This window comes from Delphinapterus leucas, chromosome 9, assembly GCF_059928025.1.
Source record: "Delphinapterus leucas isolate spDelLeu-1000000601 "Yukka" chromosome 9, BTC_Dleu_Yukka2, whole genome shotgun sequence".
NCBI lineage: Eukaryota > Metazoa > Chordata > Mammalia > Artiodactyla > Monodontidae > Delphinapterus > Delphinapterus leucas.
This window is the reverse complement of record NC_143137.1, coordinates 98,705,206-98,727,619: the sequence shown is the minus strand read 5'-3', so window position 1 is coordinate 98,727,619 and position 22,414 is coordinate 98,705,206. Positions and strand designations below refer to the sequence as shown.

The window sequence follows — 22,414 nt, the reverse complement described above, 5'->3', positions numbered from 1 at the left end:
TGGGGTGGAGAGTGGGGAGAGCCACTGCCAGAGCCCTGCTTGTCCGGTGTCATGCTGCACGCGTGAGGGTGCGTCGTGTGCAAGGGCCTCCTCCCGTGACACTCTGCCTGGCCCGGCCATTCTTGACCCGCAGCTGCAGACTGAGCCCTGCTGCCCTTGGCACTGTTTCTCAAAGGGGGCCCGGTGCCAGCTACTTAGGGGATTGAATTCTTTGGTTCAAAGAATATTCCAAAAGTCTTAACTATCACTGATTATGGCATTTCTAGCCACAGTAACTGGCAGTTTGCTAGGGATAGATAAGCTTTTATTCTTATTAGATCATGGTGGAGGGGGAAATGTATCCGTAGTCATTTTTTTTTGGATAACGCAGCTTTGAATGGCAGGAGAGAATGCCACTAGCAATAACAAAGACTCTTCTTATTCCGAAACTATAATGCCATTGCTCCTGAGCAGACGAGGGCCGCCCCTGGAGATACGCACGGGGTTGGGGGCAGGGCAGCTCAGTCTCCCAGGAGCTGAGACGCAGCTCCCCCAGACGGCTGGGTCCTTGATCACCACACGTCTGTGCCTAACCGTGCGTGCCCGGATTTCTTGGAGACTGAGAAAGCTTACGTGAAGCTTTGGTCAAAAACACAGGCTTTGGCTTAACGTCTGGCCCATCCATCCATTTACTGACTTGGGGAAGGTATGGGCTGTGGGTCCCCTCTGCGCTGGGAACACCGAAGGTGAGGGCACAGCACGATCCCCGGAGCGTGTTCGTGTGCGCTTAACCCCGCTGGCGTTGTCGTTGCCCTGCTGCTGCCAGGGCCACCATCAGAGGCTCCCAGTCAGGCCCGGGATGTCCTCTTGGTAGAGCAGGAGATGTGGAAGGAGAGAGCCATCCTGCAGAAAAGGGGCTGAGCTATGGACTGGGGGCTCAGGCAGGGAAACGGAGCCTTGAGCTAGGACCGAGGGCACTTTATTCCTGGCCGTCGGGTAGCATGCCCCCCCCCCAGGTGAGGCCATGCGGTCCCAGGGTACATGGAGGCAGAGACCTGGGCTTTCATCCTCCTTGTCTCCTGGAGCAAGTCCGGTTCCCCGGAGCCTCAGTATCTTCATGCATAAAATGGGTCAATAATCACTTCTGCAATCCACCTGAAACAGCTTGCTTTTAGCTGTTAATTATGGTAGTAGTAATTATTTAAATTTTAAGGATGCAGAATAACTTACGTATAATTACTGGAAAGTTTGGAATTCTAAGTATCTTGCTCCCTGGGAGGCTGTGCTTGTTCATGGGTGCCACATGAGCTGTTTGGGCAGAGTGACTTGGTTTTTTTTTTCCTGGCCCCTGGTTGACTCCCTGGCAAGAGAAAAGAGGAAGTAGGGAAAGAAAGCTGTTTCAGGAAGGCAGATGTTGGTACGGAGACACTTGGGGGATGGGGGTGCGGCAGAGGGGGTGTTCCTTGAGCTTTGGTGCACTGGCGAGAGCACCGTCCCTCCAGCAGGTTTCCGCAAATGTGAGGCCCCGCATAGGGGCTGAGCCGGCAGAACTGGAGCGCACATGCAGTGTGGAATAGCCCTCTCTGCCCTGAGCTGCCTGCCGCCGGCTCAGAGACTGTCCTCGGACCCCCTGTGTCCCGTCCCTGGCCTGCACAGCACACAGCCCGGGGCCAGCTGTCCTCTTCTCTTTCTGAGCCTGCCTTGATGTGGCGCCTTGTTGGAGATAAAGACCAGGACTGCAGGTGCTGCCACTTGGTTTCCGGACAGGAGAGGATTCCCGGGCTCGGCTGGCTTCTTCGTCCGTCCACCATGCGGTAGCTCCGCTGTGGCCACCATGTGGTAGCTCCGCTGTGGCCACCATGCGGTAGCTCCGCTGCCCACTTCCACCTCCCGTAGAAGCAGAACTCTTTGTCATGGGCTCCTCTCCCTGAAGAGAGACCATGTGAGGCAGGCGTGGCTCTGGGGGACCCCAGGACCCCTGGGGCCTCTCCTACCTCGGGACCCCTGCAGGATCTGCTGTCGTCACCTCCTCTGCCATGCTGGCCCCTCGGCCCAGCGACCCCAGGTTCTGGCTGTGGCTGACGCAGGAGCCTCAGTGACCTTATCAGACAGGCTGGCTTCAGATGGCATCTCTGGGCCATGGGAAGGACGAGGGCCACAGCCTGCGACTTCCTCGTAGACCACCCTAGACGTCTCTCCTGGGTGTCAACAGCTACCCACTGGCTTCATTCATGAGTTTTAACCATTAACTTACATGTCTGGTCATTAACCTTTGTCTACAGACAGCTCTCTTCTCCGAGTAATAAGGGCAACAGCTTCCCTTTTGGGGCCTGCTGTCCCAGGCTTTGTCGGCCAGCCCCTCCCTTCACTGGATGAGCAAACAGAGACCCCCGGTGGTGAAATGACTTACCCACTGTCACCTGGCATCCAGGTGCCAGGGTTCAAGGGTGTTGGGCTTCCAAGTTCAGGTTTTTGCCGCCCCACGTATTTTCGCTCTTCACGGATCAGCCGTGGAGCTGATGTGGGCCTGTGCACCTGGTGCAGCTGCTTTGATGCCTCCAGAGCCCCCCTTGGGAACTCCAGCCCCGTGGCCAGCTTCCCTGAGACACCCACACGTAGGTATGGGCAAGGCTCCCCCTTGGCTCGGGGGTCGAGTCCTTCCCTGTCCTGCGTCTTCTTTCTCTGCCGTGAAGGATGCCCTGAGGATCCATGCCCCCTGCCTGCCCCCTCCCACACGGCTTTGCTCACCTCACATCCATGGCATCTTCTGAGACCCCAGCCCTCCCCGGAGACACAGGCGGGAGCAGCTCCTGTCAGCCGTGCGGGGCCCGCGCTGACCGGTGTGCGTGGGCACGTCCGATGGCCTTGCCGCTGGAGCTCGGCGCGTCCCTGCACAGAGGAGGTGGAGAAGCCAGCCTGCCCGAGCGCTGAGCCCCCAGCCCCGGGGGGCCTGGCACTGCCCCATCTTCATGTCCAAATCCTACTGGGCCTCGAGGCCCCGAGGCCCTTGCTCCCCAGAAGCCCACCAGTCAGCCCCCACCTGGGCGAAGCGCCCCGTCCTTCCCGGCTCCAGGGCCGCCTTCTCCCTGCCTGCTCGGTGCCTTCGGAGGCATTTGGGGAAGGAATGGGGGCGGGGAGTCTGTCTTTACCTCCCCACAGGATGTTGGTGATGACCTTTCTTTCCTGGGACACAAATCGTTTCCTGGGAACAAATGACCTGAATTAGTAAAAGGGAAAGAGTGAGAATGTTTTCATAACACTCCCGGTCGGTCGAGCACAGAGCCTTGTGAGGGTCTGTGTGTTCGTCGCCCCAGGCCTCCACAAACACAGGCAAGCCTGAGAGTCTCATTTGAAGCACGATGGCTGATTGTAATCCAGCAGGGTGGTTTGGGGGTGACGTGAGGTCAGAGAGCTAAATATCTAGCCCGTGAGTGGCTTCTGACCTGTGCTCAGAAGGAACAGAAATCAGCTACGGTATTGAGGGATGATCAGTAATGTGCTGAGCCTTTGCTTTTCTATCTTTGATCATCACAGCCTCCCTTGGAGGGCATCGTGTCCTTTGTCCCAGCCTTACAGGTGACCCTGGAACTTGAAATAGTCACACCACCCGCCCCTGGGACGGGCCCGAGCTGCAAACCCCGGCCAGGCCTCTCTGCCCTCTCAGTGAATGTTCACACTTCTCTTCCCTCCTCCCACCCCTTGCCCTAAGGGAAGAGGAGGTTAATTTTCAAACTGCCCAATTCAACAAACGCTTCCTGATTTGCTGTCGCTCAGGCCCTGGGCTGGGTGCCCCGATGTAGCTTGCTGGACCACAGGTCCATTTTGGCCTGCTGTAGGACCACCCAGGGAGGCCAGTCCTGGTAGAGGATTCCAGTTATCCACCTGTGGTAGACAGATGTGTGCCTCTGTTTTGATGCTTGGCTGTTGATTTTTGTTTGATTGTTTTTTATTAATAGTAAAATAATAAAATCGAGGGGAAGGTACGAAGAATTTACATACTCTCACAGAACCCCTCTTACTATCGACCTCCACACAGGTGTGGTGCATTTGTTACAGTCGATGAGCCCGTATCCAGGCGTTACTATTAATTAGAGTCCATTGTTTACATTAGGGTTCACTCTTGGCGTTGTTCATTCTGTGGATTTGAACAAATGTATAATGACATGTATCCATCACTACAGTATCAGGTAGAATAGTTTCACTGCCCTAAAAAGGTGCTTCCCCTCTTCATCCCTCCTCCCCCATAACCCCAGGCAGCTGCTGACCTTTTTACGGTCTCCGTAGTTTTGCCTTTTCCAGGATGTTATATACTTGGAAACATACAGTGTGTAGCCTCTTCAGACTGGCTTCTTTCACTTAGTGATATACATTTAAGTTTCCTTCATGTCTTTTCATGGCCTGATAGCTTGTTTCTTTTTAGTGCTGAGTAACATTCCATTGTCTGGATGTACCGCGGTTTATTTATCCATTCAACCACTGAAGGACATCTTGGTTGCTTCCGTGTCTTGTTTTTTTATTTTTGCCAGTTGTCACTGGGGTCAGAAGAGCCATTAAGCCCTGGTAAGTTCTGCACTTCTTCTGGGCATTGTTGTTTCTTTTCCCGTGAAGATCCCTTTCCTGATAGGCTGTCCTCACTGATCTTTTTTTGACTCATTACAACTAGAAGAAAAGTCACCGTACCCATTTCACGCTGCTAAAGGTACATTCACGGCTGTGGTTCTTGTCCCACTGGAAACGGTTACTCTGAGGCCAGAGTTTGGGGAATGGCCTCCATGTGCCAGTTCCTACCAGGGGGTTCTGGGTCTGCTTTTCAGTCAGCAAGCCATATGCAGCTGCTCTAGGAAAGTGCTATTTTATATAAACCTGGCAGTTTTCTTTGTATGGGAATTAATGTTTTTAAATCCCAGATAATCTGGGCCTGAACAGGGGCGTTGGTTGTGGGGTCTTTGGGCTTGAAGGTAGCCGGCAGGATGGAGCCACTGTAACGTGGAGAAGCTCATCCCCTGAATAGCGCTGCTCCAGGTGGTTTAGGAGCCTCCTTCCTTTCTTTTGGCACTTCTCTGTGCCAGGGCCCTTACCAGACCCTGACGGGCAGCACTGAATAGGCCGGCAGGCACTGTGTTCATTTTACATGGGAGGAAACAAACAGAGGCCGCTGAAGCTGGCGGTGGCGTGTAGCCAGGTGACGGGACCGAGTGGCCGTGTAGTTGACACTCCCACTCCATCACGACTGATTTGCTCTCTAGAGCAGCCTACGTTTAAGCTATATTTATGTAGGATTCACTAGCCCTTTCCCAAAACAGCCCAGAAGGGAATTATAATCTTCATCTGAAATTTATTTATTTTAAATAAATCATACAATTTAAAAATAGGTCCTTCTGTTTTCTCGAAATCGTCACTTTTCATTCCGCATCATGCAGCGGCTAACAGGGCAGCCTCCACGCATACTTAACTGCACTCACCAGCTGCCCGTTTGACCTTCTGGCTGGTTCCCGAATGCGCAGGGGTCCTCCATCCTGAGCAGGGCGCGGGGAGGGCAGCGGGAGGAAGCCTGGGCCGCTCTGGGTCCAAATGCGCTTTGTTATTTAGACTAGGACGTCTGGGGTGCCCTGGGAACCTACTCTTGAGCCACATCCTTCTCACTCCAGGCCGACTCCCCTGGAGCCAAACCCGAGGTTGGGGGAGCCCCTGGGGCCAGCTGTCACAAATTCTTGCTTGGCGACATCATCTGTGAGGGGAGGGGCGCCTGAACCTAGGCATTGCTCAAGTTTCCCAGAATACCTTTTGAAATCCTGGGCGCAGGTGTTTTTGTGACTTCATTAGTGGCGGGGCTCCGTGCTCTCTGGGAGGACACTTGATGTTTGCTGAGTCCCGCGATCGATCGTGGTGCTTGCACGCCGTGCAGGTTGCCCCTGCCTGCAGCCACAGCTCTGCTCCAGGACCTGGCTCAGATCCCAAAGGCAGTTGCAGCAGGGTTTTAGTTTTAATTAATAACACAATGACTGGAATACGTGTATAGTGTCTCAAGGTGACTTTTGAAGAGCTGCAGTCATTTAAATGTGTATATTCGGGAAGCTTCCTTCAAAAACAGCGCTTCCAAAAAAAATAAAAAAATAAAAATAAAAACAAGCAAAAAACACCCCAGCGCTTCCTGCACCGTCATCTTTGGCCAGTGCATCTTGTGGTCCTTTCTAGAGAGACCACTTGGGTGAGGCCCCCATGACAAATTAGCCATTGCCCGCTTCCCCGTCATCTGTAGGACTTAGGGCAGACAGGAGGAACGATCGCGGTAATGTTTTGGAATATTTTTAGCGCATTGATCCTAGTTAATTATTGGAGCCGCCTTGCAAAGGGGACTTAGTTACACAGGAGATGATCAGACGCAGTCAGGCAAGCGTGCTCACTGAGGCCGGAGATGCGGGGGGGGGGGCAGGCTCCTGCCCGCGGGGCGTCAGGAGGGTGGTGCCATCTGACCCACGCAGCTGGGCTCTGATGACAGAGCAGGGGCACCCAGGACTGCAGGGCCCGTCGATTCAAAGCAGACGTCACTCTTGTGATGCGAGTAACCAAGGTGTGTGTGTGTTTGTCCTGGGTCAGACAGCAGGGCGGGAGCCCGGTCGTGGAGGGTGCCTTGTGCGGCTTGGGACACCTCACAGAGGAAGAGCTGTCCTGGGGCCAGGCTGCTGCGGGCACCTGTCCCTCAAATATAAACAAAATCAAGAAAAAGCGCTCAGTGACTATTTCCCTCCCTCCTCTCTGAGTGTGAGTGACTGGATTTGCTGGTTCATGAAATTCTGTAATAGATGATTATTTCCCTGCACCTGCACTCTTTTGGGGAGAATAGAAGCAGAAAATGGAAATTTCCACACGTAGCTGTTGGAAGCAGCTCCAAAAGCCACGAGAGCCACCGGAGAAGGGGCCCTGGGACCTGGGTCTGTGTTCTGATGGCCCCGTGGCATCTCTGTGACCCTGGGTGTCTCCCTCTACAAATAGGAGTAAAGCAGCGTGTCCCGCCGGCCCTGGCCCATGCTCTAGACGCTGCAGCGTGTGCTCCATGCATTGGCAGACGGTCCTCACGGCGCCCTCCTTCCGTGCCCATGCCCTCTGTTCTGGGGCCTAGTGTGCGGTCTCCAAAGGGGCAGGTTCCAGGAGGTTCCTGGAGGTTTTGGGGGTGCGCTCCAGCTCTGGCCGGCGACACGTCCCGCCCGGTAGAGGAGGTGCAAGCCAGCTCTTGTTCTCCAAGGTCACCTCTCTGCTGCCCTTTCCCTCTGTTGTCCCCAAGCACTACGTTCAGGCTGGGAGAGGTGACCGAACCCTGCACGACTTCATTGTCCCCTGTTCCCTGTGGGGAGGACACGCTGGTGGGCCTTGGGGACCTCTGCAGGCCTTGTGCTCAGGGCGCTGGCTTTGGACCCATTCCCACCATACCTCTGGACACCCTGTGCCTCATGGCAGTGCCATCGACCTGCTCCCTGCCTCTGAACATGTGTGTCTGTGGACAGCACCGACACCTGGGAGAGGGCCCCCGAGGACAGAGGGCCAGCACTGAGATCAGAACCCGGAATGTGGCTCGCCCACTTCTGGTGATGACCAGTGTGTGTCTGGAGGTGTTTCACGCGGGTTTGTGTCGGCATCTTTGAGCCTCTCATTTGAAATCGCTTACAGTTGTACACGAAGAAGGACATTTCTAATCAAGTTGCTGGTTTTATTTTTGTGTGGCTACTTCTGGAGGATGGGTTTCATATTAAAAAAACCAGTTCTCCTCTTACATTTTTAGCAGCAGGATGGAAATAATCAACTACACATTTGAGTCGCCAGCTTCACGTTTTAATTTGTAAAGATAAACTCCAGTTGCACCCTGTGCTTTGTTTTTTCTCTAGTAAAGCTATTTATTTTGAGCAGGGATTCAGGAAGTGCCTACCTCCCATTTTCCTTCAAGTACAGAAATAGCTCCTGGGATGCCCTCTGGTCACCTCTGGGTGCAGCCAGCACAGTTCATTTTTGTGTGTTTCTAGGCATTTTGACTCGGGCCTTCTCATGTGCCCTGTGTATCTCTGCACCTTTCAACTCCTGAGTCCCCCAGGAGCTTCTGGAGCTGGCAGGCCTCCCTTCTGTTCTAACAGAGCTGAGTACTGGGCTCTGGGCTGTCAGCCTCCCCTTTCCCTGCTCAGACCATCTTTAGGATAAACTCACAATAGCTTCTTTTTGGAGGGTAGGAGGTAGACTGAGTGCCTCGTACAGGCTATGAAGTTAGAAATTCTGATTCCAGAGTCTTTATCTAGAACCTTTTGTCCTGTTAGAGGTTTTCTCCTTTACTTTTTTTATTTTTAAAGCATTTAAAAAATATTAATTAATTAATTTCTTTTTGGCTGTGTTGGGTGTTCGTTGCTGTGTGCGGGCTTTCTCTAGTTGTGCCGAGTGGGGGCTACTCTTCATTGTGGTGCATGGGCTTCTCACTGTGGTGGCTTCTGTTATTGTGGAGCACGGGCTCTAGGCGTGCAGGCTTCAGTAGTTGCAGCACGTGGGCTCAGTAGTTGTGGCTCACGGGCTCTAGAGAGTGGGCTCAGTAGTTGTGGCGCATGGGCTTAGTTGCTCTGCGGCATGTGGAATCTTCCCGGACCAGAGACTGAACCCATGTCCCCTGCGTTGGCAGACGGATTCTTAACCACTGCGCCACCAGGGAAGTCCCTCCTTTACTTTTGATAAGTATTTTTCGGGGGAGTTGCCCTGCCGAAGGAGGCCCGTTGGAAGCTTAGCGGTGCCCAGTGAGGGCGGAGGGCCTGGTCCGGCGGACGAGGAGCCGGAAGGGACTCGTGGGCGTTTGAGGGAAGAACTGGCAGGTAGGATTGGCGTCCTGCTTAGATGGGGACAGGGTTGCCGGCAGTTCTTAGGCTTTCCGTTTGGGATTCTGGGTGGGGAGTGACACCATTAGCAGGATCTGGTAAACGTGGATGGAGATTTAGCTTCATCAGGGTGAACTCCTGTGGGTTTAGTGGGACATATTTCTGTGGACATTCAGAGTAAGCTAGCTGGCCCTATGCAGCCTAATGCTAAATTCAAAAATTTTTCAGGGCTTCCCTGGTGGCGCAGTGGTTGAGAGTCCGCCTGCCGATGCAGGGGACACGGGTTCGTGCCCCGGTCCGGGAAGATCCCACATGCCACAGAGCGGCTGGGCCCGTGAGCCACGGCCGCTGAGCCTGTGTGTCCGGAGCCTGTGCTCTGCAACGGGAGAGGCCACAACAGTGAGAGGCCCGCGTACTGCAAAAAAAAAAAAAATTTTCTACTAAGATTTGAGGATAAGTTATGAGCTATTAAAATTTGTCATTTTTTCCCCTTTTCTTGTCAGCCAAAGGGCAAGTGGCAAAAACCACACTATTCATTGTAGTATTCTTAGACACTTTCAACAAAATATTTGGGGGGAAATTTCCTTGGTATCCCACTTTGTGGCATGTACTATTTCCATCCTTTAAAAACTGTTGTTTCTGTTTGTGCCTTTTCTTCCTTTCCTCTTTGTGACAAGAAGGAGGGTGTTAAAAAGTCATGGGGGTGGTGTCATGATCATTTCTAAACTCTTCTCTTAAAAAAAGCAAAAGCACACACTGTATTTGTCCTGAATTTTTGGTGCAGCTCCTGGCTGTTTCTCCTGGCTCCACCCACCTTGTACAACACAGAGTTGCTGTTATTTAGGCTGGTCTGGTTGACCTGTTCAAGCCTGGGGGAGGGGGTCCTTATTCCAGTGTTGCCCTTTGCAAAGATGTCCCAGCCTTGCAGGTGTCCCTGTAAAGTGAGAGAGAAGGCAGGAGCTTGGTGCCTGGTGCTGGGGAGAGGGGGGAAGGGAGGAGCTTGCTGGGGGCATAGGGGAGGGGAGGGGGAGAGGAGGGGCTTGGTGGGGGGGGAGAGGGAAGGGGAGGGGCTTGCTGGGGTGGGGAGAGGGGAGGGGAGGGGCTTGCTGGGGGTGGGGAGGGGGGAGGGGGGGCTTAGTGGGGGTGGGGAGAGGGGAGGGAGGGCCTTGCTGGGGCTGGGGAGAGGGGAGGGGAGGGGCTTGCTGGGGTGGGGAGAGGGGAGGGGAGGGGCTTGCTGGGGTGGGGAGAGGGGAGGGAAGGGGCTTACTGGGGGTGGGGAGAAGGGAGGGAGGGGTTTGTTGGGAAGAGAGGGCAGGAGAGGTCTTGATGGGCTGAGGGGCTTGGTGGGGAGCAGGCCCATCTGTCTTACCTGTGGGTCTCCTGAAGAAGGAGCCTCTGGTCTGGCCTTGAAGTAGGGGCGTGGCTAGGTAGGAAGGGAGAGGTGGGCTTTCTCAGCAGAGGAGCCAGCCTGAGACGCCTCAGGGGGTGAGATGACCTTGGGCCTGTGTCCATGGAGGAGAGGTGAGGGCGGAGTGGAGTGGCAGTGCGGGGTCCCATGCCCTTCCGGGGCCGTGAGCTACAGGGAGGCCGGGCTGCTGTGTGCAGCCTGCCCACCGTGGGCAGTGATTTTCTTTCTCTCTCTTCGGCACCCCACCCCCGGGATGGGGGGAACAGGCAGGACCAATAAGGCTTAATTGCATTGGTGGGGTGGTGTGTTCTTATGGGGATGAGACAGGTTAAACTGGGCTTTAACGCACAGTGGGAGAACAGTTTCCTGAGGAATGTGAACCTAATTAGGGATTCCAGGGTCACACCTGATAAAGTTAAGGAAAAGTGCTTGAAGGAAGCAAAAAAGTTAATAAAGCCTGGAAGGTCGGCATTTTGGGAGCCATCCCTTTGCATGGGTTCTGTTGTTCTTTGGAGGTTTGTGTTGGACCTCTCGCTGGAGCTCCCCTGCCCCAGATGCTCCGAGACCCCAGAGGAGCATTTACCGGCCACCTGCCCAAATCTGCCTGGAGGACCTTGTGAGAATGGCCTGTGTGGCCCTCTCAGGCCTTTGATGGTGGATGCTACGGGCTGAATGTGCGCCCATCCCCCAAATGCATAGGTAGGAGCACCAACCCCCAGAATGAGATGGTATGGGTGGGCCCTAACCCCTATACAACTGGTGTCCTTGCAAGAAGAGATCACACAGGGGCTTCCCTGGTGGTGCGGTGGTTAAGAATCTGCATGCCAATGCAGGGGACACGGGTTCGAGCCCCAGTCCGGGAGGATCCCACATGCCGCAGAGCAGCTGGGCCTGCGCGTCCGGAGCCTGTGCTCTGCAACGGGAGAGGCCACAACAGTGAGAGGCCCACGTACCGCAAAAAAAAAAAAGAATCCTCCTGCCAATGCAGGGGACACAGGTTCGAGCCCCGGTCCGGGAAGTTCCCACATGCTGCGGAGCAACTGAGCCTGCGCTCTGGAGGCCACGAGCCACATTTACTGGAGCCCGTGTTCCGCGGCAAGAGAAGCCACCGCAATGAGAAGCCCATGCACCGCAATGAAGAGTAGCCCCCACTCGCGGCAACTAGAGAAAGCCCGCACGCAGCAAAGAAGACCCAATGCAGCCAACAGTAAAAAATAAATAAATAAGTAAATAAATTTATTTTTTAAAAAAAGAGATCACACAAAGGGGAGACCAGGTGAGGAGAAAAGGTGGCTTCTACACGCCAAAGAGAGAGGAATCTGGAGAAGCCAGCCCTGCCAACACCTTGGTTTCCGACCTCCAGCCTCCGGAACTGAGGAAATACATTTATGTTGCGTTAAGCTGCCCAGGCTGTGGTGTTAGTTACGGCATCCTGAGCCACTAAGACAGCTGGTATTTAAGCAGACGTGCTCTCTCTCATGACGTGAGCACTAGGGCAGAGGGGGGCTTTCCTCTTCTCATTGTTCTACCCCCCTATTTATAACAAATGGGGTCATAGAAATAATTGAACTTTTATCTTTACTCAGTCATCTGTGAGGGGCACATAAAACACCTTGCTACTTCACTGATCAGTATCATAAAATGCAAGAAGTAAAAGCTGTACATAATACAAGATAAAGGTGATGATAAAGTTTCTGTCCCTTGAGGAAAGGCCCCACCCTCCTCCCACCAGGCTGCTGCTCTGTGCAGAGATGAGGGAAGTGTCACCTTCCCCCCCCCATTAGTGTGACGTCCCCATGGCCAGCGTGTCCGTACCCGTTCCTCCGGCTCCTGGCTCAGAGCCCGAGATGGAGAAGATGGCCTGCGACTCTAACAGGCTGATGTGGGAAAGAAAGTGCTTCAGTCTTGATCTCCCTGTGAGTTTCCTTTGTAAACAATCACCTTTGCAAAGATAAAACAGAGGTAAACTTCACTGCAGAGTTTGCACAGTCTGTGTTAGAATTCAAATTACTGTGCTGAAGTGATTTTATTTAATGATGCAACGTGTGCACAGAGCGATGCCTTTATACTTGACGTAGCTCAGCAGACCGCCTGGCATCCCCCCTGCGAGCAAGTCGGCTCACCCCCTCTTCTCCCTGTTTGCTCATTTTGCACTTCCGTGATGGAGGACCATTCTGCCTTTGCACGTGTGTGCAGTTACAGGATGCACTTTGATAACCGTTAGCTGCTGCTTATCCACCCTTCCAAGATCCTGGCGTGAATCGGATCTGCTCAGGCCGGCTTGATGCCGAACTGGAGGGATTCAGCTGTGGGCAGAGTTAAGTAAATGGCAGGAGGAGAGACCAAGCCGGGGACTTTTGTGGTAGTGGCTGAACGTGTGGTACGTGCCACACGCTCTAGGGCACTGATGTCTGGGCTTCTGTGGAGCTCATTCACAGGACTCAGCACAATTGGGATCCCCGATGGTTCAAGAGGTTGTACTCTGATTTATCTCTACTCTGTGCACACAGTGATAGGCAGGGCACCAGGGACGCATGCGTGTTTTTGGAGCAGCTGGTGAGAAAACGTCACTCTTTATATGGCTTTGTCCATAGTAAAATTTAATAAGAAGCAATGACAGCACAGCTGAGCTCATCGTTTCGTGGTACTCATGAGAAGGGAAGCAAATCTCCATAAGGCACGCGGAGACCTGAGCTGTAGTCTCTCTCCAGATTAATCTCCAGAAGCAGGTAGAGGTGCCCCCGCGGGCTGTCAGAAGCGGCCTCACCCCTCCAGAGAAAGAGCCTCGCCGCAGACAAAGCACCATGGTTCCCCCCGGGAAGTGAAGTGCAGGGCTGGGCTTTTGTAGTGTGTACACGCATGCACACTCACACACTCAGTTACACAGACACACGGTCACGTAGACACACACACAACGCTCACACTCACCTTCTACACTCTCTCCCCCTCACACGCACTCACCCACACTTCCATCCCCCAGGGGCACAGTCACTTCTGGTGCAGGGCCCCCTCGTCCCTCCTCTGTCCTGCTCACCTGTGCACCCGCTGGCTTCGGGAGAGGTTGCTGATACCAACAGGCAGCAGGCGCCACGTCGCCAGGTGTGCTGGGCACGGCCCTGTTTGTTTGTGGTTGCCCTTGGTAACGGTGACTCGGCCCTACCTGGAGCCCAGACAGGCCAGGCCTCCGGGGCCTCCTCTGGGGCCACCTTAGTCACTAGTGGGCACTGGCTCTGCCTCCTGCCCTGTCCCTCCCACATCCTGTGTTCGCCCCCCCCCCACCCCCCCGCCCCTCTCCCGGGCTCCTTCCGGTGAGAAAGGGGATCCGTTTGTATCAGGAGAGGAATGTGGAGTTTGACCTCTGTGGCCGCTGCGTCTCCTCCCTGGAAGGATCCGTGGCCCGGCCTCTTTGGGACTCAGCGCCCCGGGGCACTGACGGGACGCTCACCAGCTACCCGGGTTGTGTGTGGCCGGGGAGAAGGACCTGCGGGTGCCCTGGCCCAGTTGTGACTGAGCTGCAGGCATCCCCGGGGGATTGCCCTGCCGGAGGTGACGAAGCCCTGTTCCGCTGCCACTGGCTCAGGACACCTCAGGACAGAGCAGGCAAGGGGCTCGGTGAGGGGGGGCACTGCCAGATCCCTCTGAAAAAACGCGCTGGCCATGCCCTCAGGGAGTTGTGGGCCTGCTTGGTTTTCAGCTCCATCAGTGAGATGGGACTGGCCCTGCGGAGGCCGAATGCTAAGGCGACACCAGCTCCTTCATGCTGAGGATGACCAAGGCCACCCGCAAATGACCCAGAGCCACTGTCTTTCCTTTTGTCAAACGAAAATAGAAGACCCAGACGGTCTTGTGAGGGATGCGATCAGAGGACGCCCTGGAGACGGGGAGAGAAAGCAGGTGAGCCTGCACCGCCCTCACTGGCCCGACCTGAACCCGGGACAGCAGCCCTCAGTATGGTTACCTGGTGGCTCCATCCTGAGGACGTGCAGCTCCCGAGGGGGAAAGCAGGCAGGGTCTGCAGATCCGAGGGGCGGTGGAGAGCCTGCAGCCACGTGGGCTCCAGCACTGGATGTAGCCCCTCCGGAGAAGCCGTGTGCTTCTGTCTCTCTGGTCAGGCTGCACAGTGCTTACGTTGTCTGATGCCGAGCAGGGTGGTCCACGTGAGAACATGCCGTGTCCTGACCATGATTGCTCCGTGGTTCTGCCAGACCGTGGTCAGCTGCTTCCCTCTTTCTTATTTGAAGGGAGGAAATAGGAAATGTACGTGAAGAATCTCATCTGTTTTCATGTAGTTCCCATCCTGGGATTTTGGTTTGAAGGGACACATGTCAGTGTGTCGACTTGATGACGATCTTTACTAAAGTAGGTGTTTGCAGTTCTTGATGTAAACATTAGTTTTCTCTGTACGGACAGGTTGCTTCCCCTACCCCCCACCCCCCACCATCCCTTTTTCTCTGAGTTGGTACTTCTTATGCATTTTCATTTGCAAGTTCATTCTAACTCAAGGTCCTTCCTCCAGACATTTGCTGTCTGCATTTCACAGCAGCGTGTAAAAACAGACAGTAGGGCTTGTAATCGGCTCCCTGGACCAGAGGCTCTTTTCTGGCAGGAACGCAGAGAGTTGCCGCTTGACATTTGCTCCCCTGAACTGGGGAGCCCCGCGTACCGCACCCCACGCCACAGCTCACTTCCCAGTGAAGAGTACAGTTTATGCAGTTTGTGTTAGCCAGTGTCTCCTTCTTGAGGACTTGTCCGTTTTTCTACTAATGTATTGCCGTGAAGGCCAGCGAGCGCCTGGCAAGAGAAGGCACTCAGTATAAATGAGAAAAGATTGGGGTGCGGACTGCACAGTGCTTAGTGATGTCAGCCATAGGTGGGGCTTATTGTGGTGGTCCCGGGAGGTGGGATTGGGAGAGCCCCAGAGCACAGAGCTCTCTCTCGTTTTCTGGATGACATTCTGGGGCCACGCCAGGTGGTCGGTGTCATTGCACTTCATGTGGCTCTAGGGGACACGGGAGGTGCAGGACACGCCTGGCTTCTGGACTGTCTTCCTAGTGGTTGCTGTTTTTAAAACTCAAGTTCCTGATACTGCATAGGGCTTTTGCTTTTGTTCTCTATTTTTTTTTTTTTGCGGTACGTGGGTCTCCCACCGCTGTGGCCTCTCCTGTTGTGGAGCACAGGCTCCGGACGCGCAGGCTCAGCGGCCATGGCTCACGGGCCCAGCAGCTCCACGGCATGTGGGATCTTCCCGGACCGGGGCACGAACCCGTGTCCCCTGCATCGGCAGGCAGACTCTCAACCACTGCGCCACCAGGGAAGCCCTGCTTTTGTTCTCTTAACAAGCACATCTTCCAGACAATGAATGAAAAATAATTAATGGACTTTAATTTTTAGGCCAGTATCAGATGGACAGAAAAATTAGACAAGTAGTATAGAGAGTTAACCTATACCCATTTTCCTCCCTCATAATTTCCCCTATTATTAATATCTTGCATTAGTGTGGTGCATTTGTTATACTTGATGAGCCAATATTGATACATTATTAACCAAGGTCCATAATTTACATGGTGCTATACATTCTAGGATTTGAACAAATGTATAGTGACACACACCCACCATTACAGCACCACAAAGAACAGTTTTTCTGCCCTAAGGCTTCTCCCTGCTCCACCATCTCATCCCTCTCCCGATACCTGGCATCCACTGACCTTTTTAGTGTCCCCATAGTTTGCCTTTTCCAGAATGTCACAAAGTTGGAATCATATAGTATGCCGCCTTTTCAGATTGGCTTCTTTCATTTCGCAAATAGGTATTTAAGCTTCTTCCATATCGTTTCATGGCCTGACAGCTCACTTCCTTCTATTGCTGGATTAGTATTCCATTGCGTGGAATACAGATAACGATTTGTCAAAGGCAGGAGCTCTGGTGGCTTGCACACTTCTCACCAGTGTGTCAAGCGTTTAGTGAAGCCCCAGGACACAAGCCTGCACCACGTGAGGACTGTACACAGGGTAAAATTAATCACCGTGCTCCATGACCACAGGGGCTCCTTGTCTGACTGCCAGCACCATCCTATGTGCATCTGCGTGTAGCTCCCTCGATTTCCAAAGACTGTTCCTGCTTCCTAAGAATTCCCAGTGTAAAGTGAAGCAGCTATGAGCTCAGCGATTCTGGACAGTGAGAGCGGCCGCTAAGTGTATGCTAGGTAGGGGGGGAAGAAGATGGGGTGCCAGGAGAGAGGGCCCCTGTCCCAGACGAGAACATGAGTCAGAATCCTGGTGGAGTAATAATATGACCCAGACAAATGAATGAGTGTGTATCACGCTCCTTAAGGAACTTTGTAAGACAAGCTGGAGGACTATAAATAGTTGGCATGGCAAGAACCAAGGTTGCACTGCTGCCCACTGCAACCCACAAGGACAATTAGTCAGATCCCTGGGAGTTCTCCTGCCATTACACATTTTTAGAAAACTCTTTGAGGATGGGGCTACACGTGGTCCGGAGGGAGGAGAGCCAGGACGCAGCTATGGGGAGCTGAATCCTGCTTGCAGGTGCCAGGATCTTGGCCTTCCAGAGCTGCAGGAAGCAGGTCTGATTCCCTCACCTGCTGACAGCCCTTTCTGCTCAGGGAGGGCACCGTGTTCCCCAGAGGAGAAGCTGCCCTGTGTCAGCCCCTGTTCTCAGCACCACAAGCTCTTACAACTTCCAGTTCTCCAATGGGGAAACCAAGGCCCAGAGCGATTAGAGCCCAAGGGCCCACGGCGAGGAAGTGGTGGAGCGGAAGTCCCACCCAAGACGGGGTCTCCAGAGCTGGGGTCTTTATCTCCACTGGGTCTGTTGTCCCAGGTGCCTGTAACTGTGTTTCTTCTGGCGTGATTGCAGCTGTGGCCTCATCACATTGGCCTGTGTGTCTTTCTTAACGTGGTCACATCTGCAGGGGCCCGGGGTGGAGTCCAAGGGACTCCTCCCCACTGTCTAATCACTAAGCTTCAGCCTAGAGTGAAATGGTTTTGGTTCCGCTTGTGGAAATAGTTCTAGAAAAGGCAATCTGTTTTGTAGAGAACACGAGCCCTGAGCGTGTTTGTGAGGTCCTGGGGCAGCTGGAAGACCCCCCAGCTCCCTCTCCTGGCCCCCGTTCCCCTTGCTACCTGGTGAAGAGGGGCTCGCCCTAGTCAGAAGTTCCTAGCCTGGGAGTCTGCTCGGTCTTCCACATTAAAGATGAAGTCCTGTATTTATGAGCGATGGACATTTCTCTTGGGGAGAGGCTCCATGGTTTTCATGACATTCTCTGAAAAGCATGCGGACTTTACAAAAGTGAACAAAAATCTGGACTCTGTAAACGCTAGGTCTTTTTTGTCTTGAGATGCGAAACTTTGTGTGAATGCGGTCAGAGGTAGTTTCAGGTTTGGGAGCCTCGCTTGATCATGATGCCGCGTTTTTTTTTCTTGAGAGAACCCACCTGTTTACCGTATTTCTTCTCTCTTTAGGTGGTGAGTCCCCACTGTGCTCAAGTCCACCTGGAACAGGTAAGTCCTTGGCATTTCCTTGGGGCCCTTCCTGCCGTGCCCTCTTTGGGGAGTCTCCCGACTCCTCCAGGATCCTCTCCCTCTGTTTGAGATGTAGCTTTTGTTCACAGAGCTCTGTAGGGACCCTGGACCACCTTGCAGTAGCTGTTTGCACACTTTCCTTAAGATGAGTGAATCATGCACTCCTTTGTAAGAACTACCTTTCCCATCGGCGATAATTACTTCAGGGATTCATTTCCCTGAGCCCGAGTTTCCCCTGCTGTAATGCAAAGATGCTCCTCGTTCATTTTCTTAGTGATAGAGATGTGGGCAAAGCACTTGTGTCCAGGGTGTCTGCGGAGGGCACGATGCAGTGGCTTTGGAGCAGAGGCTCTGACCGATGCCTGCTTTCTATCAGATTGAAGGTAAACTCCGTGATAACACTTTCACTTTGGCAGATCTTTATTCTTGTCTGCTTTTTAAATGGATATGTTCTTTGAATGTCATTGTGCCTCTGGGTGTTTTCTTTGCCCCCCACCTCCTTACCCCCTTGGAGGGGGTTAAGCCTGGTGTTAATGAGTCAGCAGCAGCTTGCAGGACACCTGGCGCAGCGCACTTTCAGGACAACAGGATGCCCACAGCCCTCTTATTGCAAATTGGAAGTGACTCACTGTGCGGGGAGTGTGTGCCTTTCCCAGCCTCACCTGTGAGGAGAGGAGACAGGTGTGCCCCGGCGCCTTCTCCAGGATATCTACTAGGTGCGTCCTCTGTGCTTCCCAGGCTGGACGCGGCACCTTGCCCTTGGCCCCGGTTTCGCCATATACAGAATCCAAAGTCCTGGTGGGGATTTCGCCCACCTTCCTGCTTCCTGTACCTCTGATGGCACAGGTGCCCTGCACCTGCTGAAGCTATGCTCTGTGAGAGTCTTTGCCGGGCAAGGCACCTCTGTGACCACCTGGGGCGTTTGGGACACAGGAATCAAGGAATCTTCATGTGGTTGTCATGCTCTGAACCCTTGGCTGTTTGCCCCATGCTCGTTTTTCTAGGCCTTTTCTGGTAGCAGATCCTCTGTTTTATTGCGATGCCTTAAAAAGTGGGTGTGAAGTTCGACTAAAAATGGCAGGCAGTGGGGCTGAGAAAAAGGTCTGGGAGGCAGACCTCCCTTTGTAAATGTTAACTGAGCGGATGAAACGTGCAAACAGGCCTCCGAGATTCCTGGAAGCCAGTGTAGAAAGGAAAACACATTATTGGCACGTGCCTTATCGACAAGGAGGGAAAAGGCAACTCAGTGGAGAAAGTGCCATGTGGGAAGTTACGCAGGGTGTTGACCGCGTCTGGGAAAGGTGCTGAACCACAGCTGCACAGAAATGCTCCCGCCTGTGTCCAGATCGAGATGAATTATTGCTTTAGAGGGACATCGGATACAAGCTTTGAAGGGCAGCTTATCAAACCCGTTGGCATTATGTGGCCGTACCCATTGGCATGGCGTTTAGAAACAGGCAAGGGGACCCAATACTTTATTGCCTGTTTGGGTCATACCTGTGGGACTTGCACGGAACGTGGTCTACTGGGCTGTACAGTGGATGCATCACTGTTTTTCTAGGTAACCATGATCGTTAGTGATGGGAGAGGTGGTCAGGCTCTTTAAGACTGAGTCATGTGTATGTTCTAGATGTTTCTATAGATCTACACGCACGTATAGCACAGAATATAGCAGTGATTTTGTGGGGCTAGAGTCAGGTCAGGGTCCCACGCAGGCTGTGACAACAGGAGAGCGGAGTGACCTTGAACTGAGCCCTCTTGCTTCTGGGCTCCACTTCCCTGTTCGGTACAGTGGGGCTACGACCCCCTTCCTCACAGCTCGCTGATAAGGACGGGATGAAATAACGTGTGAAGATTCTTAACTCCGGCTCTGGCACAAGGAAAGTACACAGTGAGCGGGGAAAAGCCTTATTTGTTGTTCGGTGAATTCAAGAGGGCAATAACAGGTCTCAGTTCCCGCAGCCTCTGCTGTTTGTGTTTTGTTTTTGATGGTTGTTCTCTTGCCATCTGCTGGGAGAGAACCAGTTTGATCTGTTCCAGAGCGTGCCCTCTACTGCGGGAGGGTGATGGCACCTTGACAGGCACTTCTAAGACCTTGATTCTTGTCATCCCTCGTTTGGAGGCTTAGAGGAACTCAGTAAGCCCATGGAAAAGAGCCCGTGGTCAGGCTGTAGGTGGCGTGAGAGCCTCCAGCTGGTGGTCGGTGGATTGATTGCAGGATCTTTCCACAACACAGGCCTCGTGGAGCTCTGTACGGCCTGACAGCTTTTTTTTGACGTCGGGGCAGTGTTGTTTGTTTTTCCATTTTATCTTTGCCTTTCCACTGATACCCAAGGGAGTGGATTCATATCGGGGCACCAACGGAAACTCTTTCCCAGGTGCCAGTGCAGCTTTCGCTGGGACACTGTGAGTCCACGTGTATGAGTCGCACCCACGGGCAGCACACAGCCACCTCCCCAGAGCATCCAGCCCTTCGGAAGCCCCGCGCTGCTTTGCGTCTGAGAGATGCATTCTCTTCAGAGCAGCCGCCGTCCTTGAAAGAGGCCGTGTGTCTGCCTTTCGGCCTTTCGGGGCCACGTGCAGGAGGCGGTTAGGGCACTGCCGGCCTCCGCCGAGGACGCAGGTGCAGGCCCTCACCTGGCGGCTGGCACGCACACACCCATTGTTTTGCTGGGCCATTGTGGTGTCTCCCACTGGAGAAGAGGTTGTATAAGAATAGCTTCTGAAATTTGAGTCAGCTGTTTACTGAACTCAGATGGCTTTATTTCTCCTTGTTTAATTAAAGTGAAGGCAATGGGTGGTTTCTGTCAAAGGTGACCTTAGGAATCAGATTATACTGTCTGAGGCTGGAGGTTCCAACCTGGGTTCTGACAGCTACACCTTTGTATTGGCGTGTATGTATGCGCGTGCAAGTGCGTATGTGTGTGTGTGTGTATGTGTGTGTGTGTGTGTGTGTTGGGACTTTGTTCAGTATCGTTTGCTTAAACTCACAAAGTCAGAGGAAGTGGTGATGAACGATGAGGTTAACACGAGGGCAGCGTGATTGTTTAGGACACATGCCCATGAGCATGTGCTGTCAGTGTCACATTTCCCACCAGTGGCTGCATGACAGCGTCTCTCAAAAGGATTGACTTATTTCAGAAAGAATGCCTACCAAATTGGATACTCGAAAGTTTGAGATAGAGGGAAAGGAATCTACTCTGATGACATTCCCTTTATTTTATTGCAATTTGGTAACAACTACACATTTCAAGGTTTCTGTCAGATACTGATTTGTAAAGAAGTGTTGCTGCAGCTCATGGAACCTTGGTCCCTCCTGCTGGCTCCTTTCCACAGCAGGCTCTCTGTACGAATTTCACGTCCTCGTCTATAAGTGCAGGTATTCGACTGGATGCTGGTTATTCCTGCTTATAGGTTGTTTCCAGCCCAATAGTAAACATTCAGAAGCGTAGACATGGATCTGCCTACCACAGCAGAGTCTTAGCTGAGTCATAGATAGATGCTGTTTTCTGAAAGTCACAAACACGTGTACACGTGTGCACGCACACACACGTTGGGACGCACAGCTGCCCCTTCAGAGGCTGTATATCTCATAAGAACATATTTGACCAGAATCACAATGATATTAATTTGTTTCAGGCCAACAGAGACTTGCAAATTTCCTTTGCTCTTTAATCTCTCTGATCTTTAGGAAGTAGAGAAAAAGTCTCAAGAATCCTGTTGGATCAAAGTCCAAGTCTTCCACTCGGTCAAGAGAACCAAACGTAACATCTATGTTTTTGGTAAAAGCCGGGTGAGACCCAGAAATAGAAGTATAAACGATGCTGCATTCCCAGAGTTTAACCTTGAAACTAAGTCATCTGATAGCTGTGCTCCAAGTAACCTGTCTACACAGGGATGGGTCATCTGAGGAGCCCCATGGAGGATCATTGAAGGGGCCTGTGGAGACTGTAAGTCTCAGTTAGGATGGGAGAAGCATGACAAGTACACCCGGACTCGGGGGGCTGGGGCAAGAACTAGAAGTGGAGGGACAGGTGTGAGGCCAGAGCTGTGGCACCATCTCTGCTGGAGAGGCAGGGTGTTCTAGCCCTGCGGTGCTGCTGGAGGCTCTGTGTTTGCTCGCCGACAGCCTCACGCCCTATTTCCGCAGCTCCTGCACCCGAGTGGGGGCACACGCTGGCTGCTTCTGTGTGTTCAGCAAGTACGGATGGACAGGAGTGCCCGGGGATTTACAACTTGGGGGAGGAGTGAGGAGTGTTGAGGAAAAGCTGAACAACTGAGTTGAGATGCGGCCCGGGGGCTCCCTGTTCCTGAGGTTCCCGTGCACTGGTGATCCAGATGCCCGCCAGCCCCTCCAGGGCATCTCAGAGCAGGCCGGGCTCCTGGGCTGGGCTGATGCCTTCGTTACTTCATTTCTCAATTGCTCATTTGTTGTACTTTTCTCAGTTCAGAGTCCTTTGTGAAGGTTGGGGTGCTGGACTGGCATTAAGTCAGGGTGAGGCTGCAGTGGGAGTGGGAAGACCCCCTTCCATTCCTTCCAGGAATCAGCAGGACCCAGGCCAGACTGGTCAGAGCTCAGCCAGTTCGCGTTCCGGGAAGGGGGCCCTGACCTTTGCCCGGCCTCTGGCTGCAGCTGCCGT

The 22,414-nt window shown here is 53.3% G+C and overlaps 1 protein-coding gene across 2 annotated transcripts in view; it reads left to right on the top strand.

Annotated features, from left to right (window-relative positions):
* Window positions 1–22,414, top strand: part of TNS3 (tensin 3) — a 226,005-nt gene that overhangs the window by 58,304 nt on the left and 145,287 nt on the right. For both annotated transcript variants that reach the window (XM_089917889.1, XM_022593157.2), the window contains exon 4: window positions 17,715–17,753. The gene's annotated coding sequence lies outside the window, so the exon portion shown is untranslated. The remainder of the gene's footprint in view (window positions 1–17,714; window positions 17,754–22,414) is intronic.